The 17389-nt window shown below is 46.4% G+C and overlaps 17 non-coding genes across 17 annotated transcripts; 5 read left to right on the top strand and 12 right to left on the bottom strand.

Moving 5' to 3' along the window:
- Positions 1-327: 327 nt before the first annotated feature.
- LOC141283302 (U4 spliceosomal RNA) lies at positions 328-468 on the bottom strand. Its single transcript, XR_012338129.1, has one exon. It is a non-coding gene; the product is annotated as a U4 spliceosomal RNA (small nuclear RNA).
- A 460-nt stretch (positions 469-928) lies between these two features.
- On the top strand, positions 929-1010 carry trnas-gcu (transfer RNA serine (anticodon GCU)). Its single transcript has one exon. It is a non-coding gene; the product is annotated as a tRNA-Ser (tRNA).
- A 1001-nt stretch (positions 1011-2011) lies between these two features.
- Positions 2012-2085, bottom strand: trnan-guu (transfer RNA asparagine (anticodon GUU)). The gene has a single exon. It is a non-coding gene; the product is annotated as a tRNA-Asn (tRNA).
- Positions 2086-2286: 201 nt separating this feature from the next.
- trnak-cuu (transfer RNA lysine (anticodon CUU)) lies at positions 2287-2359 on the bottom strand. Its single transcript has one exon. It is a non-coding gene; the product is annotated as a tRNA-Lys (tRNA).
- An 858-nt stretch (positions 2360-3217) lies between these two features.
- On the bottom strand, positions 3218-3358 carry LOC141283309 (U4 spliceosomal RNA). The gene has a single exon (XR_012338130.1). It is a non-coding gene; the product is annotated as a U4 spliceosomal RNA (small nuclear RNA).
- A 460-nt stretch (positions 3359-3818) lies between these two features.
- On the top strand, positions 3819-3900 carry trnas-gcu (transfer RNA serine (anticodon GCU)). Its single transcript has one exon. It is a non-coding gene; the product is annotated as a tRNA-Ser (tRNA).
- Positions 3901-9579: 5679 nt separating this feature from the next.
- trnak-cuu (transfer RNA lysine (anticodon CUU)) lies at positions 9580-9652 on the bottom strand. Its single transcript has one exon. It is a non-coding gene; the product is annotated as a tRNA-Lys (tRNA).
- An 858-nt stretch (positions 9653-10510) lies between these two features.
- Positions 10511-10651, bottom strand: LOC141283316 (U4 spliceosomal RNA). The gene has a single exon (XR_012338131.1). It is a non-coding gene; the product is annotated as a U4 spliceosomal RNA (small nuclear RNA).
- A 460-nt stretch (positions 10652-11111) lies between these two features.
- trnas-gcu (transfer RNA serine (anticodon GCU)) lies at positions 11112-11193 on the top strand. Its single transcript has one exon. It is a non-coding gene; the product is annotated as a tRNA-Ser (tRNA).
- Positions 11194-12194: 1001 nt separating this feature from the next.
- Positions 12195-12268, bottom strand: trnan-guu (transfer RNA asparagine (anticodon GUU)). The gene has a single exon. It is a non-coding gene; the product is annotated as a tRNA-Asn (tRNA).
- A 201-nt stretch (positions 12269-12469) lies between these two features.
- On the bottom strand, positions 12470-12542 carry trnak-cuu (transfer RNA lysine (anticodon CUU)). Its single transcript has one exon. It is a non-coding gene; the product is annotated as a tRNA-Lys (tRNA).
- An 858-nt stretch (positions 12543-13400) lies between these two features.
- Positions 13401-13541, bottom strand: LOC141283323 (U4 spliceosomal RNA). Its single transcript, XR_012338132.1, has one exon. It is a non-coding gene; the product is annotated as a U4 spliceosomal RNA (small nuclear RNA).
- Positions 13542-14001: 460 nt separating this feature from the next.
- trnas-gcu (transfer RNA serine (anticodon GCU)) lies at positions 14002-14083 on the top strand. Its single transcript has one exon. It is a non-coding gene; the product is annotated as a tRNA-Ser (tRNA).
- A 1001-nt stretch (positions 14084-15084) lies between these two features.
- trnan-guu (transfer RNA asparagine (anticodon GUU)) lies at positions 15085-15158 on the bottom strand. Its single transcript has one exon. It is a non-coding gene; the product is annotated as a tRNA-Asn (tRNA).
- A 201-nt stretch (positions 15159-15359) lies between these two features.
- Positions 15360-15432, bottom strand: trnak-cuu (transfer RNA lysine (anticodon CUU)). Its single transcript has one exon. It is a non-coding gene; the product is annotated as a tRNA-Lys (tRNA).
- An 858-nt stretch (positions 15433-16290) lies between these two features.
- Positions 16291-16431, bottom strand: LOC141283330 (U4 spliceosomal RNA). The gene has a single exon (XR_012338133.1). It is a non-coding gene; the product is annotated as a U4 spliceosomal RNA (small nuclear RNA).
- A 460-nt stretch (positions 16432-16891) lies between these two features.
- On the top strand, positions 16892-16973 carry trnas-gcu (transfer RNA serine (anticodon GCU)). The gene has a single exon. It is a non-coding gene; the product is annotated as a tRNA-Ser (tRNA).
- The last annotated feature ends 416 nt before the right edge of the window (positions 16974-17389 follow it).

Here is a 17389-nt window from a genome sequence, read left to right on the forward strand (position 1 = left end):
CATGATTCAGGAGTGTTAAACAAAGAAACCACGCAAGATGACGAGGTGGTCCAGCGGTTAAGGCGGTGGAAGGCTAATACATTGTGCTCGACATGCACTGGAAGCTTTAGCGCCACTGAGAGCCCACCGGACCAGACAGGCCCAACCTGTTTACGATGGGTAACGGTGAGCTGTAATTGCGCTGCAGTTTAATGATACCCGTCTTGAGGACATATTTACAAAACAACAAGCCTTCTGGCTCTGGCGCTCAATCATCAGCAGACACCTTTTCAACGAGAAGCAAAACCTAAACGAAACAAGACTACTTTTTCTCAACAATACTCTAAGCCTCCAGAGAGGCTAGCAAAAATTGCCAAAGCTGACTGTATTTCAAGTCATCCTGGCGGGGTATTGGGTAAAGTTTTCAACCAGCAATGATCGCGCCTCGGATAAACCTCACAGGCTACAATATTGCCTCTGCGAAAGAATGCCGGCGACGGTCGTGACCTTTTCAGGCACCTACGTGGATGTGAACCGACAAGGTGGTAGCAAGCTTTAAACTGCCGCACAAACAGTCTCCTGGCACGGGTTGCTGCACCGTGTTTCTACGGAACAGATTAGAGGTGTGTAAAAGACGGCTCATTCACTATTCCCTCTGTGCTCAAAACAGCCTGCTGAAAGCACAGCAGCAGCTGAAAAGGTCCGCAGCATGGCCTCTCTCAGTCAGCAAGGGGGCGGGGAGGCCGAGTGGTTAAGGCGATGGACTGCTAATCCCATCCTTGTCGTTCGGTTCCTTTAGCACTGGACCTTGATCTAGGTCCTGGGGACCCCATGCTGAACTTTTTGTGTGTCCTCCTTATCTAACACACTCAGTTCAGTTCTTTGAGTTCTCTACTAATGAGCTGATGATCTGAATCGGGAGTGCTAAATAAAAGACGCCACGTAATATGACGAGGTGGCCGAGTGGTTAAGGCGATGGACTGCTAATCCATTGTGCTCTGCACGCGTGGGTTCGAATCCCATCCTCGTCGTTCGGTACATTTAGCAGTGATCCTCGGTCCTGGGGACCCCACTCTGCAATTTTTGTGTGTCTTCCCTATCTGACACACTCAGTTCAGTTCACCGAGCGCTCTACTAATGAGCTGGTGGTCTGAATCGGGAGTGTTAAACAAAAGGACCGCGCAAAACGAAAGGTGGTCGAGTGGTTAAGGCGATGCAAGGCTAGTCCGTTGTGCTCGGCACGCCTTGGTTTGTGTGGGTTCGAATCCCATCCTCTTCATTTGATGCTTTAGCACCACTGAGAGCCCACCGGAACAGACAGGCCCAACCTGTTTACGATGGGTAGCGGCGAGCTGTGACTGTGCTGTAGTTTATTGATAACTGCCGCAAAGTCTTGAGAACATATTGACAAAACAACAAGTCTTCTGGCTCCGGCACGCTATGATCGGTGGACACCTCTTTGACGAGGACCAACAACCAGCCACGCCAATAAAAGGAAACAAAACGAAGCAAGACTATCTTTCTCAACAAGCCTCCAGAGAGACTGGCAAAAATTGCCGATGCTGACTGTATTTTCAAGTCATCCCGGTGGGGTATTGGGTATTGACTTTGTGGCAACATGGAACTTTTGCATCTACATTAATATTAGTCTGTTTCTTCTTATTCTGAGGTCACCGTAGCCACCAGATCCATTCTGTATTCCGATCTGATGGTCACTACAGTCCCCCGGTTCCAGTCCGTACCAAGAGCAGATAGTGGATCAGCACCTTCAGCCGAATGTCAGCGGAAACTATGTCAACTAGATGAGCCCCAGAGACAGATCATCAGTAAAGAAGGCATCCACATGCCACAGCAAACTACTCGAGCTGGTGAAAATGTTCACCAAACACCCGCCGCTGAATTCTTTTAAAACAAGCCAGCTTATTGAAGGTGCACAAGATAAACGCCCTGAGAAAGCTGTGCCTCGCAACCCTAAGAATGGCATAGGCGTTAGTGGACACCTGACGCGCGTGCAAAACTCCGGCATTTCACACGTCCCTGGGTGGGCTCGAACCACCAACCTTTCGGTTAACAGCCGAACGCGCTAACCGATTGCGCCACAGAGACAGCCGCTGTTGCTTGCTGCCGCCGGATCACCGGTGTAAAAGCAAGGGTTAGGGTTAGTGATAGGGATTAAAATCGCTCGCACTAACAGCGACATCTGTTTTGAAAGATGTTTCCGGAGCTCGCAAAATCCACTCAGCCTGCGCGGCGAATGTGCACGCTGGAGCCCGCCACCCTTTTGGGAAGAAAGAGAGTCAACAGAGCCGCCCAACGTGGGGCTCGAACCCACGACCCTGAGATTAAGAGTCTCATGCTCTACCGACTGAGCTAGCCGGGCTGGTCGTGGGCTTCTTCACCGGGTCGGACCCAGTTTTCATCGGCCCCCAAATTACACAGGCGAAACGGAGGCTCTCGCGTTGTGCGAGACTGTCGAGCCCTCCCCGTGGGTAGGGCTTAGAGCAGGCTTAGAGTTTTCTTCTGTCGGTTTTGACCCAATCTATTTTTGGGAAGCGCAGTTTGACCCAGCAGTGCGGGCCAACAACACGTTCTGTTTTGCCGCGTGAAGGCGGGTCAATGCTTTGGACAGCGTATGGTTGAGATGTGATTTTCCACCAATTTGGGGCACCTTTCTTAAGGAAATCAAGGATGATTTGATGGGAAATGGCAAACTGCTGTAGCGTTTGGCTAACAAGCCAAAGCTACAAAGGATGTACCGGTGCCCCGTCGTCCGAGCAGAATCCACATTCGGCCGTAATCGGAGGTTACTACTAACGTTCGATTGTGTCTCATAGGGAGTTTGACGCAGGGCCTCAGTGGAAAACAGGCCCTCGGCGGCTGAAACAAAAGACGAAGAAGGCATCCACATGCACATGATTCAGGAGTGTTAAACAAAGAAACCACGCAAGATGACGAGGTGGTCCAGCGGTTAAGGCGGTGGAAGGCTAATACATTGTGCTCGACATGCACTGGAAGCTTTAGCGCCACTGAGAGCCCACCGGACCAGACAGGCCCAACCTGTTTACGATGGGTAACGGTGAGCTGTAATTGCGCTGCAGTTTAATGATACCCGTCTTGAGGACATATTTACAAAACAACAAGCCTTCTGGCTCTGGCGCTCAATCATCAGCAGACACCTTTTCAACGAGAAGCAAAACCTAAACGAAACAAGACTACTTTTTCTCAACAATACTCTAAGCCTCCAGAGAGGCTAGCAAAAATTGCCAAAGCTGACTGTATTTCAAGTCATCCTGGCGGGGTATTGGGTAAAGTTTTCAACCAGCAATGATCGCGCCTCGGATAAACCTCACAGGCTACAATATTGCCTCTGCGAAAGAATGCCGGCGACGGTCGTGACCTTTTCAGGCACCTACGTGGATGTGAACCGACAAGGTGGTAGCAAGCTTTAAACTGCCGCACAAACAGTCTCCTGGCACGGGTTGCTGCACCGTGTTTCTACGGAACAGATTAGAGGTGTGTAAAAGACGGCTCATTCACTATTCCCTCTGTGCTCAAAACAGCCTGCTGAAAGCACAGCAGCAGCTGAAAAGGTCCGCAGCATGGCCTCTCTCAGTCAGCAAGGGGGCGGGGAGGCCGAGTGGTTAAGGCGATGGACTGCTAATCCCATCCTTGTCGTTCGGTTCCTTTAGCACTGGACCTTGATCTAGGTCCTGGGGACCCCATGCTGAACTTTTTGTGTGTCCTCCTTATCTAACACACTCAGTTCAGTTCTTTGAGTTCTCTACTAATGAGCTGATGATCTGAATCGGGAGTGCTAAATAAAAGACGCCACGTAATATGACGAGGTGGCCGAGTGGTTAAGGCGATGGACTGCTAATCCATTGTGCTCTGCACGCGTGGGTTCGAATCCCATCCTCGTCGTTCGGTACATTTAGCAGTGATCCTCGGTCCTGGGGACCCCACTCTGCAATTTTTGTGTGTCTTCCCTATCTGACACACTCAGTTCAGTTCACCGAGCGCTCTACTAATGAGCTGGTGGTCTGAATCGGGAGTGTTAAACAAAAGGACCGCGCAAAACGAAAGGTGGTCGAGTGGTTAAGGCGATGCAAGGCTAGTCCGTTGTGCTCGGCACGCCTTGGTTTGTGTGGGTTCCAATCCCATCCTCTTCATTTGATGCTTTAGCACCACTGAGAGCCCACCGGAACAGACAGGCCCAACCTGTTTACGATGGGTAGCGGCGAGCTGTGACTGTGCTGTAGTTTATTGATAACTGCCGCAAAGTCTTGAGAACATATTGACAAAACAACAAGTCTTCTGGCTCCGGCACGCTATGATCGGTGGACACCTCTTTGACGAGGACCAACAACCAGCCACGCCAATAAAAGGAAACAAAACGAAGCAAGACTATCTTTCTCAACAAGCCTCCAGAGAGACTGGCAAAAATTGCCGATGCTGACTGTATTTTCAAGTCATCCCGGTGGGGTATTGGGTATTGACTTTGTGGCAACATGGAACTTTTGCATCTACATTAATATTAGTCTGTTTCTTCTTATTCTGAGGTCACCGTAGCCACCAGATCCATTCTGTATTCCGATCTGATGGTCACTACAGTCCCCCGGTTCCAGTCCGTACCAAGAGCAGATAGTGGATCAGCACCTTCAGCCGAATGTCAGCGGAAACTATGTCAACTAGATGAGCCCCAGAGACAGATCATCAGTAAAGAAGGCATCCACATGCCACAGCAAACTACTCGAGCTGGTGAAAATGTTCACCAAACACCCGCCGCTGAATTCTTTTAAAACAAGCCAGCTTATTGAAGGTGCACAAGATAAACGCCCTGAGAAAGCTGTGCCTCGCAACCCTAAGAATGGCATAGGCGTTAGTGGACACCTGACGCGCGTGCAAAACTCCGGCATTTCACACGTCCCTGGGTGGGCTCGAACCACCAACCTTTCGGTTAACAGCCGAACGCGCTAACCGATTGCGCCAAAGCTGGGGAACAATAGTCTGTTAAGGGGGGGGAAGAAAAGGAAAGAGGAGGAAGAAGGGGGAAAAAGAGAAAAAGAAAGAAAAAAGAGAGAAAAAAGGAAAAAAATGAGGAGAAAAGAAATGAAAGGAAATTTTATCTCTTTTTTCCTTCAAAGCAATGTTTTTGGAGTGTATATTTACAATAAATTATCTGAAAAAAAATGTTTTCTCTATTTTTCTGTACATTTATACGGGAGTAAGGATGATCACAAGCTTTCCAGTTCATATTACACTGTTGCCATACATTGAAGTGTTTACTGAATGATTTATTTATCAGTAATTATCACATAAATGATGTCCAAATGGATGAAATAATTTCTGAAATGACAAATTAATACTTTATTAGATTTATATTACTGATTATTGATATTTTATTCACAGTTCTGAGTTTTTGCACTTTTAGTTTAAATATATTGCTGCTGTAGTTATGTTCTAAAACTTATAGTACAAAAAATAGTCAATTTATTTATGAAATAATCCCCAAATTTATCAACATTTTTAAAAGGGCCTATAACCGTTTAATGATACTGTAACAAAGACATACAAAAAGAGTTATTTAATCATGACCAAACTTTTATTTTTCAATCAGTCATAGCCAATTATTCATTATTCTATTTTTTTTTTACATTTTTATTCTTATAGTTATGTTGCATGTGCAGAACACCGAATAATACCTCTTAATAATACTTTCTATTGTCCATGACTCCTGTGCATTCTTTGCAAGTGCAAAAGAACAGAAAACAGAACTATACATATAAATAAAACCATCTAATGTCCATGGCTCTTGTGCATTAATTGCAAGTGAAAAGAACAGAAAGCACAGACCAATACACATAAATAAAATTTTAAAATGACAATGGCTCTTGTTTGCCTTTGTGAGTCCAAAAAAAAAAAAAACAGAAAGCACAGAACAATACAAATGAATAAAACTTTAAAATATTAATTACTACTGTGCATTCTTTGCAAGTGCAAAAGAACAGAAAACAAAACTATACTTTTAAATAAAACTTTCAAATGTCCATGGCACTAGTGCATTCATTGCAAGTGCAAAAGAACAGAAAGCACAAAACAATACACATAAATAAAACTTTATCCCCTTTCTTTTTTGGACTCTTATGGATGGCACAGAGCTTGAAATGGTCTCTATCAGGCGACAACAATCTGGCCACTGAGCAAGTGGGGCAGTGGTGGTGAATGTATGCCTCTTCACGCTCTCCACCCCTGGAGTGAACCTGTGTCCAGCCTGCTCTGGTGTCTGACAGCAAACACCACTCTCTTCTTATCGTAATCCAGCAGGTTCTGCCAACTATATTGCCCACCTAAGCAGAGAGAGCATATAATACAAGGCAAATGAGAAAACAAAACAAGTGGTAGTGTCAACATATGACAGGTCAAGAAGAAAAAGTAGAGAAACTGACCTGCTGGTTGGTGAGAGCCAAAGATGGCTGATTCCTGAGCTCCACAAGATACTCCACAAGGCTGTCCACTTTGTCCAGCACACCAGCACTATCCAAAGCCTGGGAGAAAAAAATATAAAGAAAAAAAAAAACAGAAATGAACAACATTATGAGTACAGTGAAGTGGAACAAAATAAACAAACATATAAATATATATTTTCCTAGAAATGTAACAATATTACATGAAACACAATTACATACATGCATACAACAAGATATTTACATACCACAGACTCGTCAGGAGATGCTGAGGCACCTGGCGTGAAGGAGGCACAGTGGAGGACAGAGAGAAGCTTGGGTCATCGGTAAGACTTGACACAGTAATGTCAAGTGTTTGGTCCTCCCTGAAGCCCTCGTCTTCTTCATCCTCGCCTTCATCCACATCCTCCAGCAGGTTCTCTGTCTCTTCTGAGTCAGGGTCCACTACCAGGGGCTGTCCAGTCTAACTCAGGAGGTAGTCAACACCAAGCAGTTCTCCTATAAAAAACCAAAACAAAATTTAATAAAAGGAAACACAAATACAGGATCAGTCAAAAGTTTGGACACATCACTATTTTTAATGTTTTTTGAAAGAAGTGCCTTATGCTCATCGATCCTGCATTTATTTGATAAAAATAAAGAAAACATCAGTAATATTGTAAAATGTCATCACAGTTTAAATTTATAGTTCCATAAACTTTAATTTAAATTATTTCTGTCATCAACGCTGAATATTTAGCTATCATTTTAGAATTTAATTTATGACCAATGTTGGACACAGTTGTGCTGCTTAATGTATTTTTTTATGTAATCTGTGATACTTTTTTTAGGATTCATTGAAGAATAAAAAGTTCAATAAAGAACAGCATTAGAAATAAAATAGAAAATACAGGACTGTTCAAAAGAGAAATTAATGCTGTTCTTTTAACTTTTTATTCATCAATGAATTCTGCAAAACGTATCACAGTTTTCATTAAAAAATAACAAAATAAATACAAATATGCAGTACAAATTATATTGCTGTTTTTTCTGTATTTTTGATCAAATAAATGCAGGCTGAATGAGCAAAAGACACTTCTTTCAAAAACATTAAACACAGTCACGTGTAAAAATGTTTGACAAATAATGTACACATTCATATTCTACAATGAGATACAGGTAACTTTACCTTCTGGTAGAGGTTGTGCCACTTCCGCTGCCGTGGTGCTGGTCTGTTGCCTCCAGATGGACAAACCCCAGAGCTGGCAAAAGTCCTCAACCTGGCCATCCACTCGCCTTCACCCATGACCTTGTGGCTCTTTGGCTTAGTGCTCATCTAAATATAATAGTGAAATAATAGTTAGTAATGTGCATTTTGCAGGTATTGGACAACTACACAAATGTTTTTAATTTTTTTATAATGATACAACGATATATATTCAAGCTGACTAAATAATGGCACCCATTACAACAATTAAATATTATTTTATTGCTAACAAAGCAAAACAAGGTTAAACATTTAAAGGTGTTACACTACAATTATACATATAAAGATTTGAATATGAAATTACTACATGCAGTTACGATAGGGATAAGATTATTGTTTTGTTTGGTTTACAGTTAGTTGCATCCAATTATGCATAATTTACTGTTATTACTATAGTAACTACATATAGCATGTATTAATGACAATGTAAAATAAAGTACATTGTTAGTTAAAAGCTGTGGTTATACATATGATAATCAATCTGAGAAAAAAACAAAAAAACAAAGAACATAGTAAGTACACTTTACTTAAACCATGGTTAATTTTTGTAAGGGATGTCTATATAACATTGCATTTTCATTTAAATTATTATTTGCATCTGTGTTTATATAAATAGTAATCCATCTGCAAACACAAAACTTGATTACTACATTCACACATAGCAAAAGCACATTAAATGTTAATTAGAAATGACAATGTCTACAACTAAACATATTTTTTAAATCCAAATCAAACTTTAAATAGAATAGATGTGTTTACTATGCAAAATTACAGGCAAATGGTGTTTTATATGTAAGATTATAGGCAAATCATGGAAACAAAACATGATTACTACACTTTCACTATAGTAAAAGCATGGTAAATGACTTGTTTTTTTTTTCATTCATATTTTTATTTATAGTAAGACTGTGTTTACACTTAAAGAACGAGTAAACTGAGTTTAATAAGTACGATTACAGGCACAATTGTGTTAAATATGTGAGATTATAGGCAAGTAATGAAAAGAAAACATGATTACTACACTTTCACTATAGTAAAGCCATGGTAAATGACGACAAACACAAGCACAACGTTTTTTGTTGTTGCTGTTCATTCAGATTTTCCTTTATAGTAAGACTGTGTTCATACAGTTGTAATCGATCAGCCAAAAACACAACATGGTTACTACGCTTTTACTATAGTAAAAACAAGGTAAATTGTCATAAGGGATGACTGCACTTACAGCTGAAACGCGTTTTCCCCCCATTTAAATCGAACTTAAGAACGAGTAAATGGACTTTAGAAAGTTAGATTACATTTAAACAGTGTTTCATTATGGGCAATTCGCGAGTCAAAAGTTTGTGAACGCCAAACACGGATGAATGACGGACGAAAACGTAACGAGTTACCAATTGAGAACATTGTAAACAGAGAGGAAGAAAGTAGAAAACATGTATTACTTACTTTGAAAAGTTATCCTATATTCCGTTCGTCTGATTTTTGAACCTGACTTAGAATGAAACTAAGCATGGTGAGTGGCTCTTAACAATGGAGCTCGAGCGATGCGATTGGCTCTCGTCCATTCTCACAATGGATGGCGAGCGACGCGATTGGCTCTCGTCCATTCTCACAATGGACGGCGAGATCGGCGATTGGACGAGGAGACGGCCGTGGAAACAGACGATCCTGCTCCAGGTAGCGCCACAGAGACAGCCGCTGTTGCTTGCTGCCGCCGGATCACCGGTGTAAAAGCAAGGGTTAGGGTTAGTGATGGGATTAAAATCGCTCGCACTAACAGCGACATCTGTTTTGAAAGATGTTTCCGGAGCTCGCAAAATCCACTCAGCCTGCGCGGCGAATGTGCACGCTGGAGCCCGCCACCCTTTTGGGAAGAAAGAGAGTCAACAGAGCCGCCCAACGTGGGGCTCGAACCCACGACCCTGAGATTAAGAGTCTCATGCTCTACCGACTGAGCTAGCCGGGCTGGTCGTGGGCTTCTTCACCGGGTCGGACCCAGTTTTCATCGGCCCCCAAATTACACAGGCGAAACGGAGGCTCTCGCGTTGTGCGAGACTGTCGAGCCCTCCCCGTGGGTAGGGCTTAGAGCAGGCTTAGAGTTTTCTTCTGTCGGTTTTGACCCAATCTATTTTTGGGAAGCGCAGTTTGACCCAGCAGTGCGGGCCAACAACACGTTCTGTTTTGCCGCGTGAAGGCGGGTCAATGCTTTGGACAGCGTATGGTTGAGATGTGATTTTCCACCAATTTGGGGCACCTTTCTTAAGGAAATCAAGGATGATTTGATGGGAAATGGCAAACTGCTGTAGCGTTTGGCTAACAAGCCAAAGCTACAAAGGATGTACCGGTGCCCCGTCGTCCGAGCAGAATCCACATTCGGCCGTAATCGGAGGTTACTACTAACGTTCGATTGTGTCTCATAGGGAGTTTGACGCAGGGCCTCAGTGGAAAACAGGCCCTCGGCGGCTGAAACAAAAGACGAAGAAGGCATCCACATGCACATGATTCAGGAGTGTTAAACAAAGAAACCACGCAAGATGACGAGGTGGTCCAGCGGTTAAGGCGGTGGAAGGCTAATACATTGTGCTCGACATGCACTGGAAGCTTTAGCGCCACTGAGAGCCCACCGGACCAGACAGGCCCAACCTGTTTACGATGGGTAACGGTGAGCTGTAATTGCGCTGCAGTTTAATGATACCCGTCTTAAGGACATATTTACAAAACAACAAGCCTTCTGGCTCTGGCGCTCAATCATCAGCAGACACCTTTTCAACGAGAAGCAAAACCTAAACGAAACAAGACTACTTTTTCTCAACAATACTCTAAGCCTCCAGAGAGGCTAGCAAAAATTGCCAAAGCTGACTGTATTTCAAGTCATCCTGGCGGGGTATTGGGTAAAGTTTTCAACCAGCAATGATCGCGCCTCGGATAAACCTCACAGGCTACAATATTGCCTCTGCGAAAGAATGCCGGCGACGGTCGTGACCTTTTCAGGCACCTACGTGGATGTGAGCCGACAAGGTGGTAGCAAGCTTTAAACTGCCGCACAAACAGTCTCCTGGCACGGGTTGCTGCACCGTGTTTCTACGGAACAGATTAGAGGTGTGTAAAAGACGGCTCATTCACTATTCCCTCTGTGCTCAAAACAGCCTGCTGAAAGCACAGCAGCAGCTGAAAAGGTCCGCAGCATGGCCTCTCTCAGTCAGCAAGGGGGCGGGGAGGCCGAGTGGTTAAGGCGATGGACTGCTAATCCCATCCTTGTCGTTCGGTTCCTTTAGCACTGGACCTTAATCTAGGTCCTGGGGACCCCATGCTGAACTTTTTGTGTGTCCTCCTTATCTAACACACTCAGTTCAGTTCTTTGAGTTCTCTACTAATGAGCTGATGATCTGAATCGGGAGTGCTAAATAAAAGACACCACGTAATATGACGAGGTGGCCGAGTGGTTAAGGCGATGGACTGCTAATCCATTGTGCTCTGCACGCGTGGGTTCGAATCCCATCCTCGTCGTTTGGTACATTTAGCAGTGATCCTCGGTCCTGGGGACCCCACTCTGCAATTTTTGTGTGTCTTCCCTATCTGACACACTCAGTTCAGTTCACCGAGCGCTCTACTAATGAGCTGGTGGTCTGAATCGGGAGTGTTAAACAAAAGGACCGCGCAAAACGAAAGGTGGTCGAGTGGTTAAGGCGATGCAAGGCTAGTCCGTTGTGCTCGGCACGCCTTGGTTTGTGTGGGTTCGAATCCCATCCTCTTCATTTGATGCTTTAGCACCACTGAGAGCCCACCGGAACAGACAGGCCCAACCTGTTTACGATGGGTAGCGGCGAGCTGTGACTGTGCTGTAGTTTATTGATAACTGCCGCAAAGTCTTGAGAACATATTGACAAAACAACAAGTCTTCTGGCTCCGGCACGCTATGATCGGTGGACACCTCTTTGACGAGGACCAACAACCAGCCACGCCAATAAAAGGAAACAAAACGAAGCAAGACTATCTTTCTCAACAAGCCTCCAGAGAGACTGGCAAAAATTGCCGATGCTGACTGTATTTTCAAGTCATCCCGGTGGGGTATTGGGTATTGACTTTGTGGCAACATGGAACTTTTGCATCTACATTAATATTAGTCTGTTTCTTCTTATTCTGAGGTCACCGTAGCCACCAGATCCATTCTGTATTCCGATCTGATGGTCACTACAGTCCCCCGGTTCCAGTCCGTACCAAGAGCAGATAGTGGATCAGCACCTTCAGCCGAATGTCAGCGGAAACTATGTCAACTAGATGAGCCCCAGAGACAGATCATCAGTAAAGAAGGCATCCACATGCCACAGCAAACTACTCGAGCTGGTGAAAATGTTCACCAAACACCCGCCGCTGAATTCTTTTAAAACAAGCCAGCTTATTGAAGGTGCACAAGATAAACGCCCTGAGAAAGCTGTGCCTCGCAACCCTAAGAATGGCATAGGCGTTAGTGGACACCTGACGCGCGTGCAAAACTCCTGCATTTCACACGTCCCTGGGTGGGCTCGAACCACCAACCTTTCGGTTAACAGCCGAACGCGCTAACCGATTGCGCCACAGAGACAGCCGCTGTTGCTTGCTGCCGCCGGATCACCGGTGTAAAAGCAAGGGTTAGGGTTAGTGATAGGGATTAAAATCGCTCGCACTAACAGCGACATCTGTTTTGAAAGATGTTTCCGGAGCTCGCAAAATCCACTCAGCCTGCGCGGCGAATGGGCACGCTGGAGCCCGCCACCCTTTTGGGAAGAAAGAGAGTCAACAGAGCCGCCCAACGTGGGGCTCGAACCCACGACCCTGAGATTAAGAGTCTCATGCTCTACCGACTGAGCTAGCCGGGCTGGTCGTGGGCTTCTTCACCGGGTCGGACCCAGTTTTCATCGGCCCCCAAATTACACAGGCGAAACGGAGGCTCTCGCGTTGTGCGAGACTGTCGAGCCCTCCCCGTGGGTAGGGCTTAGAGCAGGCTTAGAGTTTTCTTCTGTCGGTTTTGACCCAATCTATTTTTGGGAAGCGCAGTTTGACCCAGCAGTGCGGGCCAACAACACGTTCTGTTTTGCCGCGTGAAGGCGGGTCAATGCTTTGGACAGCGTATGGTTGAGATGTGATTTTCCACCAATTTGGGGCACCTTTCTTAAGGAAATCAAGGATGATTTGATGGGAAATGGCAAACTGCTGTAGCGTTTGGCTAACAAGCCAAAGCTACAAAGGATGTACCGGTGCCCCGTCGTCCGAGCAGAATCCACATTCGGCCGTAATCGGAGGTTACTACTAACGTTCGATTGTGTCTCATAGGGAGTTTGACGCAGGGCCTCAGTGGAAAACAGGCCCTCGGCGGCTGAAACAAAAGACGAAGAAGGCATCCACATGCACATGATTCAGGAGTGTTAAACAAAGAAACCACGCAAGATGACGAGGTGGTCCAGCGGTTAAGGCGGTGGAAGGCTAATACATTGTGCTCGACATGCACTGGAAGCTTTAGCGCCACTGAGAGCCCACCGGACCAGACAGGCCCAACCTGTTTACGATGGGTAACGGTGAGCTGTAATTGCGCTGCAGTTTAATGATACCCGTCTTGAGGACATATTTACAAAACAACAAGCCTTCTGGCTCTGGCGCTCAATCATCAGCAGACACCTTTTCAACGAGAAGCAAAACCTAAACGAAACAAGACTACTTTTTCTCAACAATACTCTAAGCCTCCAGAGAGGCTAGCAAAAATTGCCAAAGCTGACTGTATTTCAAGTCATCCTGGCGGGGTATTGGGTAAAGTTTTCAACCAGCAATGATCGCGCCTCGGATAAACCTCACAGGCTACAATATTGCCTCTGCGAAAGAATGCCGGCGACGGTCGTGACCTTTTCAGGCACCTACGTGGATGTGAGCCGACAAGGTGGTAGCAAGCTTTAAACTGCCGCACAAACAGTCTCCTGGCACGGGTTGCTGCACCGTGTTTCTACGGAACAGATTAGAGGTGTGTAAAAGACGGCTCATTCACTATTCCCTCTGTGCTCAAAACAGCCTGCTGAAAGCACAGCAGCAGCTGAAAAGGTCCGCAGCATGGCCTCTCTCAGTCAGCAAGGGGGCGGGGAGGCCGAGTGGTTAAGGCGATGGACTGCTAATCCCATCCTTGTCGTTCGGTTCCTTTAGCACTGGACCTTAATCTAGGTCCTGGGGACCCCATGCTGAACTTTTTGTGTGTCCTCCTTATCTAACACACTCAGTTCAGTTCTTTGAGTTCTCTACTAATGAGCTGATGATCTGAATCGGGAGTGCTAAATAAAAGACGCCACGTAATATGACGAGGTGGCCGAGTGGTTAAGGCGATGGACTGCTAATCCATTGTGCTCTGCACGCGTGGGTTCGAATCCCATCCTCGTCGTTCGGTACATTTAGCAGTGATCCTCGGTCCTGGGGACCCCACTCTGCAATTTTTGTGTGTCTTCCCTATCTGACACACTCAGTTCAGTTCACCGAGCGCTCTACTAATGAGCTGGTGGTCTGAATCGGGAGTGTTAAACAAAAGGACCGCGCAAAACGAAAGGTGGTCGAGTGGTTAAGGCGATGCAAGGCTAGTCCGTTGTGCTCGGCACGCCTTGGTTTGTGTGGGTTCGAATCCCATCCTCTTCATTTGATGCTTTAGCACCACTGAGAGCCCACCGGAACAGACAGGCCCAACCTGTTTACGATGGGTAGCGGCGAGCTGTGACTGTGCTGTAGTTTATTGATAACTGCCGCAAAGTCTTGAGAACATATTGACAAAACAACAAGTCTTCTGGCTCCGGCACGCTATGATCGGTGGACACCTCTTTGACGAGGACCAACAACCAGCCACGCCAATAAAAGGAAACAAAACGAAGCAAGACTATCTTTCTCAACAAGCCTCCAGAGAGACTGGCAAAAATTGCCGATGCTGACTGTATTTTCAAGTCATCCCGGTGGGGTATTGGGTATTGACTTTGTGGCAACATGGAACTTTTGCATCTACATTAATATTAGTCTGTTTCTTCTTATTCTGAGGTCACCGTAGCCACCAGATCCATTCTGTATTCCGATCTGATGGTCACTACAGTCCCCCGGTTCCAGTCCGTACCAAGAGCAGATAGTGGATCAGCACCTTCAGCCGAATGTCAGCGGAAACTATGTCAACTAGATGAGCCCCAGAGACAGATCATCAGTAAAGAAGGCATCCACATGCCACAGCAAACTACTCGAGCTGGTGAAAATGTTCACCAAACACCCGCCGCTGAATTCTTTTAAAACAAGCCAGCTTATTGAAGGTGCACAAGATAAACGCCCTGAGAAAGCTGTGCCTCGCAACCCTAAGAATTGCATAGGCGTTAGTGGACACCTGACGCGCGTGCAAAACTCCGGCATTTCACACGTCCCTGGGTGGGCTCGAACCACCAACCTTTCGGTTAACAGCCGAACGCGCTAACCGATTGCGCCACAGAGACAGCCGCTGTTGCTTGCTGCCGCCGGATCACCGGTGTAAAAGCAAGGGTTAGGGTTAGTGATAGGGATTAAAATCGCTCGCACTAACAGCGACATCTGTTTTGAAAGATGTTTCCGGAGCTCGCAAAATCCACTCAGCCTGCGCGGCGAATGGGCACGCTGGAGCCCGCCACCCTTTTGGGAAGAAAGAGAGTCAACAGAGCCGCCCAACGTGGGGCTCGAACCCACGACCCTGAGATTAAGAGTCTCATGCTCTACCGACTGAGCTAGCCGGGCTGGTCGTGGGCTTCTTCACCGGGTCGGACCCAGTTTTCATCGGCCCCCAAATTACACAGGCGAAACGGAGGCTCTCGCGTTGTGCGAGACTGTCGAGCCCTCCCCGTGGGTAGGGCTTAGAGCAGGCTTAGAGTTTTCTTCTGTCGGTTTTGACCCAATCTATTTTTGGGAAGCGCAGTTTGACCCAGCAGTGCGGGCCAACAACACGTTCTGTTTTGCCGCGTGAAGGCGGGTCAATGCTTTGGACAGCGTATGGTTGAGATGTGATTTTCCACCAATTTGGGGCACCTTTCTTAAGGAAATCAAGGATGATTTGATGGGAAATGGCAAACTGCTGTAGCGTTTGGCTAACAAGCCAAAGCTACAAAGGATGTACCGGTGCCCCGTCGTCCGAGCAGAATCCACATTCGGCCGTAATCGGAGGTTACTACTAACGTTCGATTGTGTCTCATAGGGAGTTTGACGCAGGGCCTCAGTGGAAAACAGGCCCTCGGCGGCTGAAACAAAAGACGAAGAAGGCATCCACATGCACATGATTCAGGAGTGTTAAACAAAGAAACCACGCAAGATGACGAGGTGGTCCAGCGGTTAAGGCGGTGGAAGGCTAATACATTGTGCTCGACATGCACTGGAAGCTTTAGCGCCACTGAGAGCCCACCGGACCAGACAGGCCCAACCTGTTTACGATGGGTAACGGTGAGCTGTAATTGCGCTGCAGTTTAATGATACCCGTCTTAAGGACATATTTACAAAACAACAAGCCTTCTGGCTCTGGCGCTCAATCATCAGCAGACACCTTTTCAACGAGAAGCAAAACCTAAACGAAACAAGACTACTTTTTCTCAACAATACTCTAAGCCTCCAGAGAGGCTAGCAAAAATTGCCAAAGCTGACTGTATTTCAAGTCATCCTGGCGGGGTATTGGGTAAAGTTTTCAACCAGCAATGATCGCGCCTCGGATAAACCTCACAGGCTACAATATTGCCTCTGCGAAAGAATGCCGGCGACGGTCGTGACCTTTTCAGGCACCTACGTGGATGTGAGCCGACAAGGTGGTAGCAAGCTTTAAACTGCCGCACAAACAGTCTCCTGGCACGGGTTGCTGCACCGTGTTTCTACGGAACAGATTAGAGGTGTGTAAAAGACGGCTCATTCACTATTCCCTCTGTGCTCAAAACAGCCTGCTGAAAGCACAGCAGCAGCTGAAAAGGTCCGCAGCATGGCCTCTCTCAGTCAGCAAGGGGGCGGGGAGGCCGAGTGGTTAAGGCGATGGACTGCTAATCCCATCCTTGTCGTTCGGTTCCTTTAGCACTGGACCTTAATCTAGGTCCTGGGGACCCCATGCTGAACTTTTTGTGTGTCCTCCTTATCTAACACACTCAGTTCAGTTCTTTGAGTTCTCTACTAATGAGCTGATGATCTGAATCGGGAGTGCTAAATAAAAGACGCCACGTAATATGACGAGGTGGCCGAGTGGTTAAGGCGATGGACTGCTAATCCATTGTGCTCTGCACGCGTGGGTTCGAATCCCATCCTCGTCGTTCGGTACATTTAGCAGTGATCCTCGGTCCTGGGGACCCCACTCTGCAATTTTTGTGTGTCTTCCCTATCTGACACACTCAGTTCAGTTCACCGAGCGCTCTACTAATGAGCTGGTGGTCTGAATCGGGAGTGTTAAACAAAAGGACCGCGCAAAACGAAAGGTGGTCGAGTGGTTAAGGCGATGCAAGGCTAGTCCGTTGTGCTCGGCACGCCTTGGTTTGTGTGGGTTCGAATCCCATCCTCTTCATTTGATGCTTTAGCACCACTGAGAGCCCACCGGAACAGACAGGCCCAACCTGTTTACGATGGGTAGCGGCGAGCTGTGACTGTGCTGTAGTTTATTGATAACTGCCGCAAAGTCTTGAGAACATATTGACAAAACAACAAGTCTTCTGGCTCCGGCACGCTATGATCG

The sequence above is a fragment of the Garra rufa genome, chromosome 1 (genome assembly GCF_049309525.1).
Source record: "Garra rufa chromosome 1, GarRuf1.0, whole genome shotgun sequence".
NCBI classification, from domain to species: domain Eukaryota; kingdom Metazoa; phylum Chordata; class Actinopteri; order Cypriniformes; family Cyprinidae; genus Garra; species Garra rufa.